The sequence below is a fragment of the Leucoraja erinacea genome, chromosome 3, assembly GCF_028641065.1.
Source record: "Leucoraja erinacea ecotype New England chromosome 3, Leri_hhj_1, whole genome shotgun sequence".
Classification (NCBI taxonomy): Eukaryota; Metazoa; Chordata; class Chondrichthyes; order Rajiformes; family Rajidae; genus Leucoraja; species Leucoraja erinaceus.
Window position 1 is genome coordinate 64280359 of NC_073379.1, and position 15091 is coordinate 64295449.

The 15091-nt window shown below is 41.9% G+C and overlaps 1 protein-coding gene across 3 annotated transcripts in view; it reads right to left on the reverse strand.

Annotated features, from left to right (window-relative positions):
* kank1a (KN motif and ankyrin repeat domains 1a) overlaps positions 1–15091 on the reverse strand; it is a 247433-nt gene that overhangs the window by 163371 nt on the left and 68971 nt on the right. For all 3 annotated transcript variants that reach the window (XM_055632821.1, XM_055632824.1, XM_055632822.1), the window contains one exon: positions 9542–9621. The gene's annotated coding sequence lies outside the window, so the exon portion shown is untranslated. The remainder of the gene's footprint in view (positions 1–9541; positions 9622–15091) is intronic.

Here is a 15091-nt window from a genome sequence, read left to right on the forward strand (position 1 = left end):
ACTTCCAACCCAGTCTCAAGTCTTTTGCAGACTCTAACAGGTTTTCTTCCAAGATTCGCCTGTATTTGGCTCCATCCATCTTCCCATCAACTCTGACCAGCTTCCCTGTCCCTGCTGAAGAAAAGCATCCCACAGCATGATGCTGCCACCACCATGTTTCACAGCGGGGATGGGGTGTTCAGGGTGATGTGCAGTTAGTTTTTCGCCACACATAGCGTTTTGCATTTAACTTCAAAAAACTTCAATTTTGGTCTCATCTGACCAGAGCACCTTCCTCCACATGTTTGCTGTGTCCCCCACATGGCTTGGGGCAAACTGCAAACAGGACTTCTTATGGCTTTTTTTCAACAATGGCTTTCTTCTTGCCACTCTTCCATAAAGGCCCGATTTGTGGAGCGCACGACTAATAGTTGTCCTGTGGACAGATTCTCCCACCTGAGCTGTGGATCTCTGCAGCTCCTCCAGAGTTACCATGGGGCTCTTGGCTGCTTCTCTGATCAATGCTCTCCTTGCCCGGCCTGTCAGTTTAGGTGGACGGCCATGTTTTGGTAGGTTTGCAGTTGTGCCATACTCTTTCCATTTTCAGATGATGGATTGAACAGTGCTCCGTGAGATGTTCAAAGCTTGGGATCTTTTTTCATAACCTAACCCTGCTTTAAACTTCGCCACAACTTTATCCCTGACCTGTCTGGTGTGTTCCTTGGGTTTCATGATGCTGTTTGTTCACTAATGTTCTCTAACAAACCTCTGAGGCTTTCACAGAACAGCTGTGTCATGTCAGCAGCGCGTTAGTTTTTTTTCAACTTTTTAAACTTTTTTAGTATGTTTTAAAGTATGTTTTTGATGTTCCTCGGTGTGTTTTTGTGTGGGGGGGTAAGGGGGAAACCGCTTCGGTCGCCTCCTCCATGGAGAGGCGACTTTTTCCAGGTCGCCTCCCCCGTGGCCTAACATCAAGGATCGGCGCGGCCTTTCTACGGAGACGTGCCCGGGACTTCAGCGACGGGTGCAGCGTGGACTCTCGGCGTGGAGCAGGTGAGCCCTCGCTGGGGCTCGCCGGAGGGGAGCGCTCCGTTTCGCAAGCCCGCGGCAGCCGGCAGCCTGAAGCCGCGGCCTGCAGAGTTCCAGCTGGCGCGGCGTCTGCAGCCCGGGATCCCTCGGGCGGGACCGGGGGGGGTGGGGGGGCGAAGCCACCACTGCCGGCCCGCGGCCAATTTCTACCGCGGGCCCGGCATGGACTTAACATCAACCCTGGAGGGGAGCTTCGACCGCTGGCCCTGCAGTCTACGGTGCTTCTGGCTGTGGCGGAGACTATAAATCTCGACCGCCGGCCTGCGGCCTACACCAACTTAAAGCCGCGGTCTCCGGTGAGGAAGAGCTGATCCTGGACTGACTCTGGACTTTGGTCCTGTCCACGGGGGGGGGAAATGGAGGAGGACTGGCCAAATCTTGTGCCTTCCACCACAGTGATAAATGCTGTGGTGGATGTTTGTGTTACAGTTTTATTGTGGGTGTGTTCTTTATTATTGTATCGCTGCTGACAACCCAAATTCCACCGACCCTGGTTGTGTGGCAAATAAATTCTATTCTATTCTATTCATACTGAGATTAGATTACACACAAGTGGACTCTATTTACTAATTAGGTGACTTCTGAAGGCAATTGGTTGCACTGGATTTTATTTAGGGGTATCAGAGTAAAGGGGGCTGAATACTTTTGCACGCCACACTTTTCAGTTTTTTTATTTGTAAAAAAATTTGAAAACCATGTATCATTTTCCTTCCACTTCACAATTATGCACCACTTTGTGTTGGTCTATCACATAAAATCCCAATAAAATACATTTACGTTTGTGGTTGTAACGTGACAAAATGTGGAAAAGTTCAAGGGGTATGAATACTTTTGCAAGCCACTGTATTCCTTCTCCGTCCAAAATCACAAAACAAAATGGACGGAATTAAGTCCATCTCCACATGTTGCCCATGTCCCACTTAGGAAACCTGAATGGAAACCTATGGAGACTTCGCGCCCCACCCAAGGTTTCCGTGCAGTTCCCGGAGGTTGCAGGTGGTTGCCAGAGGTTAAAGGTAGTGAAAGTAGGTAGGGAGACTGACAAAAACCTCCGGGAACTTCCAGGATCCGCACGGTAAAACATTGGGTGGGGCACAAAGTCTCCAGAGGTTTCCGTTCATGTTTCCTAACTGGGACAGGGGCAGTCATCAGAAGACGTTTATCCTCCAAGTGAGTTTATTATGTTTGTAAATATTGCAATAAAATCACTCAAATGTCAATGCATTTTGCTTTTCTAGGCTATCTATCCTCCAGGAGAGTATTACACTAAACGTTGAACATCAGTCCAGGCTCTGTTGTTTAACTGATATCAACTCCTGTGGTTACAATACTTCTCGGTGGATAAGTAGCTGGAACTCCTGTGCTTGAAGTCTGTTCAGTTCTTTTGACTGCAAAACACCTACTTGTGGAACAGAGCACGAGTATGATTTTTGTTAACATACTGCGTGAAGTAACATACTGTGAAAAGTACACATTTTGGGTTAATTATGTAATCAGCAGTAGAAGCTGGCAAACTATTTGCAAGTATAAGGTACATTGGAGGGAAAGGTCCTTTCAATGTCCTTATCCGAGATTCATTTGTACTTCCCCACACAAAAACTGGCGGGGTGGGGGCGGGGGGGGTTAAGCAGGATTAAGCTGTATTACATGCAGGACAGAACAGGCTTGGATAAACAATATGCTTTTTATCTTCCTGCCTATCAATGTATGCACCGCCTCAGTGCTTTTAGAGGTCAAACAAGTTAAAGTTTGCAACAAGAGAAATGCCAAAAAGGGCCCTACTGTTTATAAGGAACAATATCAAAACAACTGCAAAAATATTTCCTTAACCCAAACATACACAGGCTCCATAAGGCCAAGAGGTCTTATCACCACCTTTTTTATTAGCTCGGGTTCACATGACAATTGGGAGAAAATGTAAGTCCTTTCACTGAGAGCTGCATGTGACTCAACTTGCCAGTCATGTCTTTCCGCAGTTTTCATTTCAAAAAGATAAAAAGGCACAGCAGGCTGTTGGCAAATGAAAGCAGTTCAAACATGGTGCAAATCAAAGGTCACATTTCTCGTGTGTTTGCTATGTTACTCGTTAGCTGTTGAAATGCAGATACAACATTTATATAAAACTAACAGGACAGGAATTCTTGCATACAGAAGGAGCTACACAATTTATTCCCACCAGTACCAGAATGAATGGATTACTTGTCCCCACTTCAAACAAACCGCAAAAAATGAAGTATTTAATTTTGGGACTCTTCGATCTACTGTAATTATTAAGTTAAAGTAAAGACAAAATTTAGAGAGCAAGAAAATGAAACAGATTATTTTATAATTCTAATTTCACATGTTGAACTTTAAGTATATAAACTCCATGAAGAGCATTAACAGGGAAGATGGAAAGTGAAGGAGTTAGAATAAGACAGTCTGTGCATTTATCCAGTCCATCTGCTTTATTTGATGCCACTGCCTTCAGTTGCCTGGATCCTGAAGGCCATCCCCTCACTCCTTGAATCCCTGCCTTTTTCTCATTTGAGATTTCCTTAAACTCTTCACCATTGCAATACCTTGAAAGTTCCTTGAAAGTAGTGTCACAGGTGGTCACAGGCACACTAACCTTCAACGGTTAGGGTTTAAAGTATAGAAGTTGGGATGTTTTGCTACAAGTGCACAAATTGCTGGTGAATACCATTGAAGGATTGTGTTAAGTTTGGGTCATCCAGCTATAGGAAATAAGTTGTAAAACTGGACAGAGTGCAGAGAAGATTTACGAGGATGTAAGTAAGTAAGTTTTATTTATATAGCACGTTTTAAGTCAACTCGCATTGACACCAAAGTGTTTTACATAAAATAGATAATAAGTTTCCATACAAACCAGAGAAAAAGGTTAAAAAAAAATAAAGAAAATGGAAACAACACATTATAGAGTTCAACACAAACGTCCCCCCACAGCAGAATCAAAAATTTCCACTGTGGGGAAAGGCACCAGAAAGTTAAGTCCTCTTCCTCTGTGAAACACCCAAGGTCAGTCCGATGATTTTCAGCCAGGACTTGAGGGCCTGTGCTAGAGAGAGAGGTTGGGTAGACTAGGTGTGTTGTCCTCGGAGTGTAGGAGACTGAGGCACAATCTTATAGAGGTGTACAAGATCACGAGGGGAATAGATAGGGAGATGCTGAGAGTCTTTTACCCCGAGTAGGGGAATCCAGAACCAAAAGACCAATTCAGGATGAGGGGGAAAGATTTAATAGGCATCAGAAGGTTAACATTTTTCACACAAAGGATGTTGGGTGTGTGAAATGAGCTGCCACAGGAGGGAGTTGAGGAAGAAACTATAACAACATTTAAAGGACATTTGGTCAGGTCCATGGATAGGAAAGGTTTAGAGGGATATGGGACACGTGTAGAAGGAGCACATTGGTTGGCATTGGCAAGCTGGGCTGAAGGGCCTGTTTCCAAGCTGTACGACTATTACCTTATGTATTGCTCAAAGCATGCCTGCCAATAAGAATAAAAAGGTGAAGAAAGTCTGTTAGAAGAGTGGGGCTCAAAACCATATCCTCCTGCAACACACCCTCAAGTCCAGGATCACTTCTTGTCATTCCAGGTCTTTGGTCTCTCAGATAGCTGAAGAATCTTTGTGGGATCTTCAGATTCTGCTATATGGAGCATGTGCTGTTTGCAGGTTATTTGGTAGAATCTGCACTACCGTTGCCTGACCTCCATGCTTCTGAGGATTTTAGTTGCTCAGTATCTTACCAGAGCAGTCGGACATGGGTTTTCCATGAGTTAATGGGGTGGTTACATTTATCCAAGCAGGTCAAATAAACTTTCTTTGTCATCTCGCTTCTCCTGGAAATTTCCTGGCATGAAGGAGCTTAGAGTGTAGTGTTCATTTCAGGAATCTAGTTTTGGGTACGTCGAAAACATGGCCTACCATTGGAGATAGCCAAAATGCTGGAGCAACTCAGTGGTGCAGGCAGAATCTCTGGAGATAAGGAAGGTGACGTTTTGGGTCGAGATCTTTCTTCAGACAGAGTCACGGGCAAGGGAGTCTAGAGATATGGAGCGGCAAGGTGTGAAAATGACAGATCAAAGCAGACAATGTTAAAGGAAATGTAGAATGGTTCATTGTTAACTGAGGGGAATGTGACAATATTGTAGAGAGATATAGAACAAATGAATGAAAGATATGCAAAGAAATAATAATGATAAAGGAAAGGCCATTATTAGTTGTTGTGGATTGGCTATTGCATGTTAGCCAATCAGAATGCTTAGTAATTATAACTCCGCCTAATTATAACATTTATACTGTAAGAAGTCACCCACTGCCTGCCAGTAGCAGCAGTAGTGAGAACGTATGATGTACCGCTTAGATGATGTAGACCTGAACAATAAAGATGCTTGTGCTTCAACCTGTGTGAGACTAAGGTATTTACATGTGTGAGATTAAGCTCTTTACAGTTGTTTGCTAGGTAAGAACAAAAAGCTGGTGTGACTTGGGTGGGGAGAGAGAATGGAGAGGGAATGCAGGGGTTACTTGAAGTTAGAGAAATGAATATTTATAGGGTTGTAAGCTGCCCAAGCAAAATATGAGATGCTGTTCCTCCAATTTGCATTTAGCCTCGCTCTGACAATGAAGGAGACCGAGGACAGAAAGGTCAGTGTGGGAATGGGAAGGGGAATTAAAAGAGTTTAGCAACCGGGAGATCAGGTAGGTCCAGGTGGACTGAGCGAAGGTGTTCAGTGAAATGAGCACATATCTAGACACAATACTCCCAAAGTGGTCTATTAGCAATCTTGTACAAGAGCAAAGTGAGGTGCTTTGTTAACATTGAACTAAGTATCGCCCGAATTACTGCCAATTCTCAATTCCCCCATTTCACATGATATATTTCACAGTCTTGTAACTGACTCAATCAAACGCAACGTTTGCTGTAAACACAAAATTCCCCTTCAGCTATACCCAGGCAGACTTGTGCCCATAAGGCATAGCTGCCCATAATACAAATTATTGCCCAATTATGCAAACTCTGGAGATATGCAGTAACGTTTCTTGGCCTGATTTCTCAACACACATCATGAAGGAACTTGTTTCAATGGTGTGGTTTTGGACACCAGATACTTTTTAAATTTTAAACTGAGGTCACAGGAAAACTTAGAATAAGGGCCTGAAGCAGGATTAGGTAAAAATACAGCGGGCAGATTAAATGAGGTAAACGATATAATTAGAGTAAAAATCAGCACTGCAAGTTATATGTCGCCATAGATTTACTAACACCTAAAAATCACTGCTCGCACCAAAATATCAATTGACCATTTTGAAATCAAGTTACACTGCAAGATGCATTTATAAACTTACATTGACACATGTATGCAACATCACAGTTCCACAAATAAATAAAAATCATCCTCCAAATCTGCACAACTTTGAATTTTTCAAACATTTTTCTCGTCCATTTGGTGTACAATAAAAACCATGAATGTAATCTGTTTTATTCATGATTCCGTAGTTCAACCTAAAAATATCTTTGTTACTCTAATGGTGGAGTGGTTTAATTCTTGATTAAGCAACTATGGGCTGCAAACACTTTGCCATTGAAAAGGGTAAAGGATGAACGCATACCTTCCACCTGAGTTCTTTATTCTCCAGCTGAGTGCCAGCAAGCTGCCCTTCATAGGTTTTACTTTTCACTTATGAAGTTCAAACAAATTCTAATTCTTGAAGGTCCAATTAAGTTTTCTTCCAATGGTCTTTTAGGAAGCTATTTCTTATTTCTCATGTGTCCATCTCTGATACAATCTTGCAGAAAGTATGCTGGTCCTGTTTGAAAATTGCCTTTTATTTTGGAAACAGAGCACTTATGGTTTAATTACTTCCTACTCCTGCACTTAAACAAAATTAGATGATCTTTGAATTCAACTAAAAATATAAAGTGAAAGGAGGGAAAGCAATTTACAATTTAAACAATTTAATCCAAGATTATAAAATAGTGCACAAGTTTTGAACATGCATCATATTTATTTTTTAAATTGGAATTAATAGAATTCCCATGCCAATCTGGAAAGCAATTAGAAAATGATCAGAACAAGTGGAAGATGACCTCAAAAACAATTTGGCAATGTCAAAGCAAGCAAATACTCTGAATTACAATGGGATGTATGCTAGTGACTTTAGTCATGGGCAAAGCATTGGAATAGAGAAACTGAGGTGAAAAGAAAGAAAACAGAAGTACAAAAATGAAGCTGGGAAATACAAGTATCAAAGGCTCAAGATTTAATCCCGGGGGAAATGACCAGCACCCTACCTGAAAGTTTGTGTTTTATTTTGCAGCACAGTAACTCCAGGGCTGTGCTTTGTTGTGTAAACCCACCTGTAGGGCAGCACCGGAGGAAGCAACACATTGGCAGTCAGAAAGAAGAGGCTGGGAGCATGACTTCTGCTCAGGATTCGACAAATTCTCATGCCATCAGTTTAAACTCGGGCAAAGAAACCTTCTGCTGGTCACCTGAAACCCTTCCTTGACTGATGAATTTATATGGGGGATCGTAGGCAACATTTGGAAGGGCAAGATCCTGTACCAAATGTACTCAGGATGATGGCTGTTAATGTCCAACAGCAAGAATGGCTACTAACTGAGCACAGAGCATCAAAAACCAAAGTGTTGCTTGTCAAAGCATGGGCAGAAGATCAACATGAACAAAAACACCTTTGATAATCACTTGATGCAAGCAGAAGAATATCATCCACTAAAACGACCCAGCACATTCCTATCTATGCCATTATCATTTGCCACAAACCAACACTCCAGCAATGAGAAGGTGGGAGGCATGGCACCAGGTGATAGGTGTAAGGTGAGGAAGAAGAGGCTTAGGAAGAGATCCTAGGGAAGAATCACCCAATGAGTGATTGCAATCTGGATGCATCACTGAGAATGTGAAGGCAAGTGTTCAATATCTCAGAAACACCTAAATTGGTGCTTGAATCAAAGCACTGTAAGCCAGAGACCACACTGGTAAATTGCATTAGTGCAGATAACTACAGATGATCAACAGGGACATTTTGGGCCTGCTCTGCAATGTGACCTCATAACAGACACATCAGGCAAAAGTCAATAGACAGCCCAACACAGATCAGATCAAATGTTTGTAGTCCTGCCACTTTAAGCCACGAATGGTATTGGACAAATGAGGCAGTGGCTCCTGCAATGTCATACCTTCAGTATGGGTGGAGTCTTGCATATGCCAAAGAGAAGGTCAAATTATTGTTAGCTAAAGGGTATCTCTCAGTCAGTATGGTTTAGTTTAGAGATACAGCATGGAAACAGGCCCTTGAGCCCACTGAATCTACGCCGACCAATGGTCTCCCCTTACACTAGTTCGATCCTACACACTGGGGAGAATTTACAGAAGCCAATTAACCTAAAAACTTGCCATCTTTGGAATATGCAAATTTTATTAGCGCCCTTTATGTGGCGACTCTTTGCATACCTTGGCAAAGGTAACGTCACATGTGACAATAAAGTATTCATTCATTCAAACTGGAGCGCCCGGAGAAAACCCACGCAGTTAATGGGAGAACATGCACATTTCACACAGACACCACCCATAATTAGGATCTAATCTGGGTCACCACCCCCAATGAGTAAAGGTTGTCTCTTGGGTTCCTATTAAATCTTTCTTCTCTCACCTTAAACCATGCCCTCTCATTTTCTGACTCCCTTACACTTGGTAAAAGGCTCTGTGCATTCACCCTATCTATTCCCCCCGTGATTTTATGCACCGCTATAAGATTACCCCAGCCTCCTGCACTCCAAGGAATAAAATCCTAGTCTGCCAACTTTTCCCTATATCTCAGGCTGTTGGAACCTGGCAACATCCTTGCAAATCTTTTCTGCACTCTTTCCAGCTTAATGACATCCTTCCAATAGCAGGCTGATCAAAACTTGACACAATACTCCAAGTGCAACCTCACCAATGCTTGACCTCTTGAAAATCTAATTGGGTTACAAAGTCCACAATCGAATCATAGAGTCGCTCCCTCCATAGATACTGCACGGATATCAGGTTATACACCACTTGGAAAATCTATGCTATTCACACTTAAAGAAAACATTTCCAACGGGGAAATTAAAACATTTTCTGATCAAGTGAAAATATAACCAATTGCCCCATTGTTATATAGGGCTCCACAAAAATGTCTTGGTGAACGGCAATGTGATAATGACTACAAGCCTATTTTAATGAAGTCGACAATTTTATTCATTTTTCAGGATGTGGGTGTTGCTAATCATCTCTAATTGCTGTCGAGATTGTGGTGATGAGCCAATGCCAGGAACAATAATGCCATGATGAGAAGATAAAAATATGCCAGTATGCACCTTCAATAAACATACATATCAAGTGGCCAGAAAACAATACATAATGATGTTTAACTTTTTAAAGAGGTGCCAATCATGAAGCTATTAAAGTTAAGGTCACCTTGAGGATGATCAAGATTCAATCACATTGTTTGGAGGTCAGGAGTCACACACAAGCCAGGCCAGGGTAGAGTGGCTGATCTGTTGAACAAAATAAATGAAAAAAAATCTGTTAGATCATTGAACCAATAACAGTATAAATATATGGACTGAATAGGACTATGGATGGACAATATTTCTGCATTATCTATCACACACACACACACATATATATTTTACAAGTAATATTAACTTTTGAATTTAAAAAATACAATAAATTCCACAAGTCTATTTCCCCCCCCTCTCATTTCCTGATTTTCCAGCCAGGAAGTGGAGCAGACCATAGCAGCAAAATTTCATTGGCTCATTGAGAGACGTGGCAGCCAATAAGAAAAGAAAGTGCAGCAGAGCAGCCTTTTGGGAATAACTGTGTTCTGAGGAAAAGTGTTCCGATTGAGGGAAAGTGCATTACTGTGGATAAATCCCCAGTTCATAACCAAGTACATTCTTAAACCTTGTGGGAAGCTAAGGAGGAAATTATAGAGGTGCGTGCCGAGATATTTGCATTATCTTTAGCCAGTGAAATTCTGAAATACTGGACGGTGGTTCCTGTTGTACCATTATTTAATAAGGGCAGCAAGCCAGGAACTACAAACTGTCAAGCCTGACATCAAGAGTCAAGTCAAGAGTGTTTTATTGTCATATGTCCCGGATGGGACAATGAAATTCTTACTTGTTGCAGTACAACAGAATATGTGAATATGTAAACTTAGTACATAACGGTGGAAGAGAAAAAAAAGAAAAAGTTCAATAACTAACAAATATAGTGCAATAATAATAATAATAATAGTCTTTTGCAGTTCAGAGCTCAGAGCTTATTTGTTGTTGTGTTTAAAGCCTCATGGCTGTAGGGAAGAAGCTGTTCCTGAACCTGGACATTACAGTTTTCAGGCTCCTGTACCTTCTTCCTGATGGCAATGGTGAGATGAGTGTGTGGCCAGGATGGTGTGGGTCCTTGATGACTTTGGCTGCCTTTTTAGAAACATAGAAACATACAAAATAGGTGCAGGAGGAGGCCATTCGGCCCTTCGAGCCAGCACCGCCATTCATTGTGATCATGGCTGATCGTCCCCTATCAATAACCCATGCCTGCCTTCTCCCCATAGCCCTTGACTCCACTAGCCCCTAGAACTCTATCTAACTCTCTCTTAAATTCTCTCTAACTCTCAGAGAATGGTAGCGGTGTGGAATGAGCTTCCAGTGGAAGTGGTGGAGGCAGGTTCGTTGGTATCATTTAAAATTAAATTGGATAGGCATATGGATGAGAAGGGAATGGGGGTTATGGTATGAGTGCAGGCAGGTGGGACTAAGGGGAAAAAAAGTTGTTCGGCATGGACTTGTAGGGCCAAGATGGCCTGTTTCCGTGCTGTAATTGTTATATGGTTATATGGTTAAATCCATCCAGTGATTTGGCCTCCACTGCCCTCTGTGGCAGGGAATTCCATAAATTCACAACTCTCTGGGTGAAAACGTTTTTTCTCACCTCAGTCTTAAGTGACCTCCCCTTTATTCTAAGACTGTGGCCCCTGGTTCTGGACTCGCCCAACATTGGGACCATTTTTCCTGTATCTAGCTTGTCCAGTCCTTTTATAATTGTATATGTTTCTATAAGATATCCCCTCATCCTTCTAAACTCCAGTGAATACAAGCCTAGTCTTTTCAATCTTTCCTCATATGACAGTCCTGCCATCCCAGGGATCAATCTAGTTTTTTGAGGCAACAACTATGATAGATCCCTTCGACGGTGGGGAGGTCAAAGCCGGTGATAGACTGGGCAGTGGTCACAAATTTTTGTAGTCTTTTATACTCCTGGACGTTCAAGTTGCCGAACCAGGCCACGATGCAACCAGTCAGAATGCTCTCTACCGTGCACCTGTAGAAGTTTAGGAGAATCCTCTTTGACATGCTGAATTTCCGTAATCTTCTCAGGAAGTAGAGTCACTGATGTGTCTCCTTTACAATTGCATCGGTGTGCTGGGTCCAGGAAAGATCTTCGGAAATATGCACTCCCAGGAATTTGAAGTTATTGGCCCTCTCCACCATCGTCCCATTGATGTGAACAGGATTGTGGGTCCTCATCCTTCCCCTACCAAAGTCCACAATCAGGTCCTTTGTCTTACTGATGTTGAGAGCCAGGTTGTTGTGCTGGCACCATTTGGTCAGTCGGTCGATTTCACTTCTATACTCTGACTCATCACCATCTGTGATTCGTCCAACAACAGTGGAGTCGTCGGCGAACTTGATGATTGAGTTCGCATTATGTCTGGCTACGCAGTCATGGGTATAGAGTGAGTAAAGCAGGGGGCTGAGCACGCAGCCTTGAGGTGCTCCCATACTAATTGTTACTGAGGATGAAGTGTTTCCGCCAAATCGAACAGACTGTGGTCTGTGGATGAGGAAGTCGAGGATCCAATTGCAGAGGGAAAAGCATGAGAACATCAAAGTGCTGGAGGAACTCAGCATGCCAGGCAGCATCTGGGGAGGGAATGAAGAAGTGGCATTTCAGGTTGGACCTAGCTCTGTGGCCGAATATGGATTCAAGATGGTGGAAAGGAATTGACCAAATGCATGCTAGAGCAGTGAATTAAAAGTCATTAGAAAGCCAGTCAAATGTAAACCCTTGCATGGATATTATACGCACAATACATTTCCTTTAAATCGAACTTCATAAAATACAGGAGAAACTTAAACCAACTGTAGTTCAAATCAGGAAAAATTTGCAAGCACTACTTTTTCCTTCCACATCAGAAACACAATAAACATTAAGAGTGACTGGAAAACTCTTTAGTGTCACAATTTAGTTACGAAGCACAATTCTTGGCAGTCTTAGTTCATGAATGAAAATATGACCATCAATATTAAATAAGAATACAAACATTCAACAGGATACTACTTGAACCAGCACAGCGTTGAAAATAACCGGTGGCACCATCTGCTTGTCATTGTAGGAAACTACACAAAATTAACTTTCAATTCACTTTGCGTTTCATTATTATTTTTAAGATTTAATTTTCAATTCATGAACTTGGCATAAAAGGTATTGGCAACTTCATGACAGCATAGAACGATTAGCACGGAATGAGTCACAGAAAGCCCACAAAGTAACTTAATGTTGTGGTCTCCATTAGATAGGGTCCATGCTGGACCCTCAAGTCCTGGACCCTCAAGAAACTCAACTAATGAAGAGACCTACAAGCCTGTGAAACAGAGGCAAGTCCCTGGAACAAGCTTAATGGAGTCTGGAACATTGAGGAGAGTTGGAAAATGAGGAAAACAGAGTGCTGGAGGACATTAGCAGATATCTGGAGTGCTGGAGGACATTAGGCAGCATATGTGGAGGGAATTAATAGGTGACATTTCAGGTTGGGACCCTGTTCATTCAAGAGAATGGGAAGGTGGAATTTGACTCAAATTGAGTTTATTGCATACTAAAATTCAAACATAAACTTTATTTGTAAAAATAGATACATTAAACCAGCATTTATGATGTCATTTAGTCAATTATTATTAGTTCTACATGTTGGTGGTGTTAGGACCTTTGTCTTTCATGTGGCCTCCTGGAATGATACAAACTTAATGTTTAAGAGTGTTTGACACCAGAGGTAGTTCCTCAATGACACATGGCAGAGGACCCTAAACTGAAGTACTCCCTCACAAAACCTTTGCAATGGCTGCACCAAGATTCAGCGCACCGCTCAGCACGTATTCCTGCTTTCTGGAATGTGCCAGTCGTCAGCATTCCCTTACATTGTACTGAAAGAGCAACATGTTTGGGCAGATGAAAGAGCACATTTCACCAGGTTGATGAAACTCCCACTAGCATTTGATGTTTGTCTTGGGAATAACTCAGAGATCAGTCGCGTGGAACCAGGTCCTTTCTACACCTTCCAGCCCACTTTTGCATGTCGGTTATTTTTTTAAAGCAGAGAGTGGTGGGTGCTTGGAATGCACTGCCAGGGGTGGTGATAGAAATTCACTCATTTGCAGAATAGCAAACTGTAATCTTTTAAGCTGTTTCTTTAATGTACAAATTTTGCAAATAGTCCACAGAGGTCTCAGTTTCATCACCTGAAGGCAACATTCCTCGAGAGTGTGATTTTGACCATACAGGAAGGATCTGACTGGGGGAGGCCCCCTCACCACCAGTCAGGAGAGATCTTAATACTTGTTGGAGACTTCTGGCAATGAGGCATGCTGCCAGATGATTAGGGAACTAAACTATTGCACACAGTTCTCACGACCCATAACTGGAAAGATGTGGAGGCTCTGTAAAGGGTACAGAAGAGGTTTGCCAGATTGTGGCTGGATTAGAGGGCATTAGTTATAGGGGGATATTGAGCAAACTTGAATTTGTTTCTCCGGAGCAAGTATGAGCAGAGACCTGATAGAAGTAAACAAAACTATGAGAGGCATAGATAGGGTAGACAGTCAGAACTGTTTTCCTCCAGGCTGTCAAAGTCTAAAGGACCTGGTCTGGAGATTGAATTCCCTTCCTTAACAATCAAGTTTAGCAATATAATTGCTGTAAAGTGTTTCAGATTATTTTAATATACAATTGTATCTTCCACTCACTGTAAATATTTCCAGAGAAACCACCCTGGTTTTAGCAGTAGGTTATTTGTAGTTTAAATGTCCTCCTCTTTCGAGACCATGAACATCCATAAAACATGTACAAATATCAATGCTTGCATTGGCAATTAATTCAATTAAGGTACATGGGTGGATGTCAACCAGAAGAGGCTACAATTCAATACAAGCACAACTGACCAAATAAATTATTTGCAATTTCACTAATGGAATGGAATACTTTATTGATGTGACTAGGCACAGTGAAATTCTTTGCTGCATACTCAATGTATATAAATGCTTAGGGTTTGTCCAAAATTGCAATAATTGTAAAGAAAGGCTTATTGTATGCATTTAGTTATTGATGTACAATGACTAAATTAAAACAGTTGAGTTACCCTGTTTATCTTGACATTGCAATTAAGCCTGGACAAGAGAACTTCTTTCAACTACTAACATAAATGCAACTCTGAGAAGCGAAGCATGAATAATTAAACCAGGTGCAGCCAGCAAACCTTGAGGAATTGAAATACACAACAACTCGCTCATAGCTCATCAATAATTCAAGTTTAGATTTTCTAGGGGAATAAAAGCCTAATTTCTCGTCAAACTTGCGATACTGATCACTTTTTATGTAGCTGCAATGATTGCCCATAATATAATGGCCAATAGTGGTAGCACTGGTTCATGGATCAAGTTGGTGCAATTGTTCCACTTCGATAGTTTAGTTGTGCAACAAATTTCTCCTAATTTTTCAAGAGGAAACCATCTTTAAAGGAAAGAATCATTGGTCCAAATCAGCTTTAAAAATTGGCACAGTTGACGTGTTATCAAGACTATACTGAAATTACGTTGCGTAGATTAGAAAATTACTGGCTTCATTGTTGATTTTTCTGAGCAATCTAAGTCTCCTGCTGGATGAAAATTACTCATACTGACAATTGAT